Here is a 5,895-nt window from a genome sequence, read left to right as displayed (position 1 = left end):
TTAATCAATAAATGAAAGACTGAACAAAAAGAACGAGAATGATCACCTATCTACCGCACCCCCTCGTTCTGTAAGCCCCAAGGTGGATACTGCGGACTGGGGAGACTCCAGACCTGATTCGGTTACTGTAGAAACACTCAGGACAGGCCAAAAGTGTGGGATCATGTTTGCTCAAACTGCTTCTATCTTCGGATTGTGGAATTTGCCGCTCATTCTAACAACTATCTATCCACCAAGTCCTGTCCTGCACTAATACCCACTTGACCAGTTTCTCGATCATGCATCAAGATGATTCTAATGTCCATCCCTCCTTTTCTGTTCCCAACATCACTGGCTCTTGTCAATTCATAGACTATTGCAGCTGCCCAAGTGCCTGGGACAATATCATTTCAAGAAGATACCGAAGGCTTGGAAGACTGGGTTGAGATCAGTACCATTTTAGACATGAATTTCAAGAACATTCAAGAGGAGAGCTCCAACAGGCAGTTGGAAGTGCAGAACAGGAGACTGGGGGAGTCAAGGATGGAAACACATGTTTGGGGATTTTCGGCTTTGACTGGTATTTGTAGCTGTGGAAATCAAGAAAAGAATGGGAAGAAGATGATGTGTGTGAAAGCGCTTTGTATAATATTGGGTGTTGTTTTTATAATTACCATTTTTAATGGGTCCAAGAAAGAACTTAGGGGGTAGAAAAGGAAAAGAGGCCAGAAGCATTCAGAGAAGGAGGTAAGAAGCAGGAGGAGAACCAGGAGGGAGTGGCAATTGTGGGGCTGGGGTGGCAAAGTGCTAAATGCTTCAGAGCAGCAGGAGATAATGAGGGTGATCAGGAAGTCAGGGTTGTCCAAGAGGAGACATTTCCATAGGTAGACTGGCCACCATCTTCTCCTGTGCTCAAATTCCCACCCCTACCCCATGCTCCACCCTGCTCCCTGCTCATTCATGCTCAGCGCCCTCTCCCCCTCCGGTTCTCCACACCAGCTCTTAACACTGGGCTCCAGTGGGTTCACTGGAATCCTTTATCCCATTAGCAACGAATTCAACCTTGTCAAAGTGTGGTCCAGAGACTCTTTCAGTGGGTCCATGAGGTCAAAACTATTTTTCAAATACTGAGACACGGGGCAGGCTCCGTGGCCGAGTGGTTAAGTTCGCGTGCTCTGCTGCGGCAGCCCAGGGTTCGGATCCTGGGCGCGGACACAGCACCGCTCATCAGGCCACGTTGAGGCGGCGTCCCACATCCCACAACTAGAAGGACCTGCAACTAAGATATACAACTATGGAGGGGGGGTTTGGGAAATAAAGCAGAAAAAAAAAAAAAAAAGATTGGCAACAGTTGTTAGCCCAGGTGCCAATCCTTAAAAAAAAAAAAAAAAAAAGGAAGATTGGCAATAGTTGTTAGCCCAGGTGCCAATCTTTAAAAAAAAAATAGAGACACTATTTACTTCTCTTACTCTTGTTCTCTCATAAATATACAGTTGACTTTTCCAGAAGCTACATGATGTGTGACATTCCAACAGATTGAGTGCATGAGCAGATATGAGAATTTAGCTATATTCTATTAAGCCAGACATTTGCAAAAATTTAAAACAATACCACTCTTCTCACTAAATTGTCTTGGAAAATATAGGTATTTTTATAATGATATTTATGTATAATGATATGTAATGAGCTTATTATTTTTAAATGAATTAAATATTTAATTTCCCAATTTTAATTTCTAATATGGTTAAACACACACACACACATTCCACACAAATAAAAGCTCTTTGGAGTCTGCAATCACTTAAGCGTGGAAAGTAGTCCTGAGACATTTGATAAGTGCTATCAAGCTCCTTACCTTCTTCAAGTCCCTGACTCCCCTTCTCTGACCACGTAGGGGGTTATTCTCTCCTTTCCCTCCTCCGCTCCCCGCCCCAGCTCTGCTGCAGTGCTCTGACATCCCAGCTTTTCAGGCCTCACCGGTCTCTCTCCAGCACCTCCTTTCCCACCCCTGCAGAGACTTACAAACCCTCATTGCCAATTCCAAAAATGTCTGTGGTCTTTGCAGCTCCCTGGAGTCCCCGTGTGCTGGAGAAGGTCCAGCGACTGTGCCAACTGGTTCCTTTAGCACCCATGCTGCCTCCCCCAGCTGGGCCTTCAGGGCTGCCTCAGTCATGCCTAGCGGAGCCCCCCACCCCCATCACTTTCCTTCAAAGGCTTGTTCCAAATAGTTGCCACTCTTCTCTCTTTTTAGGGGCCTCTGGTGCATCAAAGTGTGTTGATCCTACTCCTCAGTTTACGACACGTTGGTGTCATTTGTCCATGCAAGGCTGCCCTTTGGTTTATTTTTCCTCTCTCATCCACCATACTCAATCTCATTCCCTTCCTCCCAAAAGCGTCCGTTCTAGTGTGTGCTGTTTCCCTCCAATCTATCTTCCAGAGATATAGTTGGATTTTGGGTGCCCTACAAAAATACTGAGTGTTATTTTATGTGTGGGTTTCCAGACTTATATGAACGGTATTGGATCTAATTTTCCCTCAGCATGGTTTTCAGCTTTGTCCATGACGCCATACAGAAATCCAGCTCACTGCTTCCGACTGCTGCCGAGGACTCCCCTGCAGGCAGAGTCCCCCTTCTTAGCCGTCGCCCAGTGATGGACTCCCAGGTGGCCTCCAATTAGCCCATCTCTTTGACACTCAGTTTTCTCATTAAACAAAAGGACTAGTGGCGATAATACCTCCTTTTACAGAGTTGTGGTGCCAATTGGTAGTTCAGAGTTTTGCCAACCACCGAGATTCCAGTTCTTGGCCATCACACACGGCGCCGTGAGGAACAAGCCCTCATGCACACCTCTCCACCCACATCTTTCCTATCCCAGCCTTCAAGGTCCTCAAGGACTCAATAAACGGGGGCTATTACTATTACTCCCATGGCAGACGAGGCCACAGAGCACAGCCTCTGGGTCTAGCCCTGTGTTTCCCAGATCTGTCACCTGGGGCCTCCGTGTCCTCACAGGCAGGAGGGATAACCACGCTCCCCTCCGAGGACTGCCGTGGATGGAATGACAGGGCAGGAGCAAGTGCTGTGTAAAGCAGGAAGCACGGCCGGGTTAGCTATTCTGTTGTCAGCGGGGGTGGAGGAGAAAGGCAGAACTAGGGGAGGGGGAAAAGCAGAGGAAGAAGGGGAGGAGCAGGCACTGGGAGGCAGCCGGGAGGCCTGGAGATGCTTTGGTGCGTGGGTGACCTGGGTTCCAGGACGCCCGAGTGTCACAGCAGCAGCCTATGCTCTCTGGGCAAGGCCCTGGTGCAGAGTCAGGAGACCCAGCTGTAGGCCCCACTCTACGCGCTTCCTGGCTGTGCGGTCACCAGCAAGAGCTCCTGATGGGCGGTTATCAAGCTCGGCTGCATGTCAGAATCCCTTGGGGAGCATTAATGGCTACTGACCCTGAGCCCCACACCTGACCACTTCCATCAGACTCTCCAGGGGTGGGACCAAGGCCTGGGAACGCGCAGCTTTGAGAAGCACTGTGCTCCAACCCTGTGGGATTCTTGGACTTTTTTTTCTGTCAGTTCATCCCTTTGACCACAAGATGGTGCACTCTTTCTGGGAAATATGATGTTCGCCAAATGGGCAACAATGCGTTTTCTCTATTAATCCTGAAAGAATGGGTTTGAATTTAACAATCTTCACAGCACCTGGTTAAGCCAGAATTCTATGCCCTTGGTGTCCAGCCATTTAATGCGTATCTTTTCCCTTCTGCTAGAAACTGTGCTGGGTTGGGATGTGTTGTCTACTGATGTGCATTCCTCATGGGGCTGTGATGCAAAGCAGAGTAGGTGTTCGTTTTGCTTTAAGATCATAATCTTTAGGACCAATAACCACTAATATTCATTCAATCCTTTACCATTTACAAAGTGTTTTTCACCAACTAGCCTTAGAATAACTCTATGAGTGGGTATTAAAGTTCTCATTTACAGATGAGAAAACTGAGGCTCAGAGCACTAGTTGAAGGTCACAAAGCAAAAGTTGGCAGAACCAGATCTTGAGCCCTTCCCGCTGTACTCGGATGAGAAGAGCACGTGCATCAGAGGGATCAGTAGTCACCCGCTTGGGACCCGAAAAGAGGAAACTTCTCAGGACAACCTCTGGGAGACTTCCTAAGCAAGGGAGAAGGATGCACAGATGTCCTCTGAGTCTCATGCCGTCACAGACAACAGGTCAGCAGACATGTTTGACTGGGCTGAGTGACCAGCTGAGGTAACAGAAGCGAAGTTTCTAGTGCAAAGCTGTATAGAGTCAGCAGACACTCAACAAGAGGACAGATCTTATTATTTTTAGTTTTCTGTTCCATAAAAACGAACTGCTACATCAATGGGAAAAACAAACCTTAATTCTGCCTTAAGAAAAAGCTGCAAACTCGTCTCCAAGGAAAATCTCTTTCTACTACCAAGTGATGTCTGATGAGCTTAGTGGGTCATTTGAAGATCATTTACAAGATCACTGACAGACTTACTGATGGACAGATTCCAATGTCAGGGCCCCAGGACCCCAAACCCTCTAGGTGTTTTTATCCCAGATGAAGGGGCTGCAAGTGTAGGTTCACGTTACTTGGCATAGGAGACTGTATTCGGGACAGAAGCAGTTCCATGGAAAGTTTAATTAATTAGTATTTTGATCATTTTACTGACTCCAATGTGCATCTTAGCAATTCAGTATGTTTTAGCACTATTTCCTGTGCCTCAGCTTCCCTGTCTGTGAAATGGAGGTAACAGTACCAACCTCACAGGATTGGTACGAGGATCAAGAGAATTTATTGATAAAGCACTTACAACCCCACCCAGCACACAGTAAGCACTATGCATTTCTTAAATTAAATCATGTTAAATAAATAAATGGATACGATCATATCCATTTATGTATTTACAAGTGAAATTTTACTTTTTTTTCCAAATTTCAAGTAATTTTTAAATTATATTATTTGCACACTTGTAGGTACAGGAAATACACTTCAGGAAGATTAAAGTATTGCCTTATGACTAAAATTTGAAATCCCACTGAAATGCATAAATTTGATTAGAATGGTACTATAGTCTTTTGGGCCTTATAAACATGCGAAATAAGTTAAAAATTCTTTAATCCACAATGTTTTTCTTTTCATTATTACTGATGCTGGCAAATAAGCCTATCCACGGCCTAGAGAAATACAAGAATAATGCAGTGATCAGATGTGCCTTTCTCTCTTTTTTAAGAACAGTATTCCTTTTTTTCCACTTGGTTTCTTCTGAGTTTGGGAATTAGCGATCATTTTGGAGGGCGCCCTTGGCATTTCCCCGGCTATAAAGACGTCCTCCGTCTGAGTTTCTAGGTGAGTGGGCATGTTCCACAGCAACACTCAGCTTAAACCTCCAGCTTCAAGTATAAATTTAAAACTTTCAAGAAGAGAGCATTTGTGCCAAGAGATTTCACACAAGCCCAGGGAGAAAGATGGGAATGCCAAGAACTGCCGGGGGCAGGACTCGGAAGAGAAACACCAAACTGAAATGTTGCTTTCCAATCTAGGGGTCGTTTCTCGTGTCTCACTTTGGCATTAATTTTCTTTCAGTAGAACCGCCATATTGTTTCCCAGTAGCAGCTATTCTTTAAGACCCTTGTTTCATTTTCTTGCAGGCTGTTTTATGAAACAGACTTTGTGGAGAGGAGCTGGGGATAAAGATATACCATTTCCGGCTACCATGAAACTCCCTCCTCTCCCCTCCTGGTACCTGGGCCAATATGTCAACCCCCTGCAGTCCATCCCCCCACCTCACCCCTCCCAGCTCAGAAAGCCCCTCCACTACAGCCTAGCCCACCAGGCCCTGGAAGGGGGTGGGGCGTAGGGGCTGGGGCAGAAGCGGGGGCCTGATCCAAGCACTCAGGAG

Source organism: Equus przewalskii, chromosome 9, assembly GCF_037783145.1.
Source record: "Equus przewalskii isolate Varuska chromosome 9, EquPr2, whole genome shotgun sequence".
Taxonomy (NCBI): domain Eukaryota; kingdom Metazoa; phylum Chordata; class Mammalia; order Perissodactyla; family Equidae; genus Equus; species Equus przewalskii.
The sequence above is the reverse complement of the archived record's forward strand: the minus strand, read 5'-3'. Positions refer to the sequence as shown.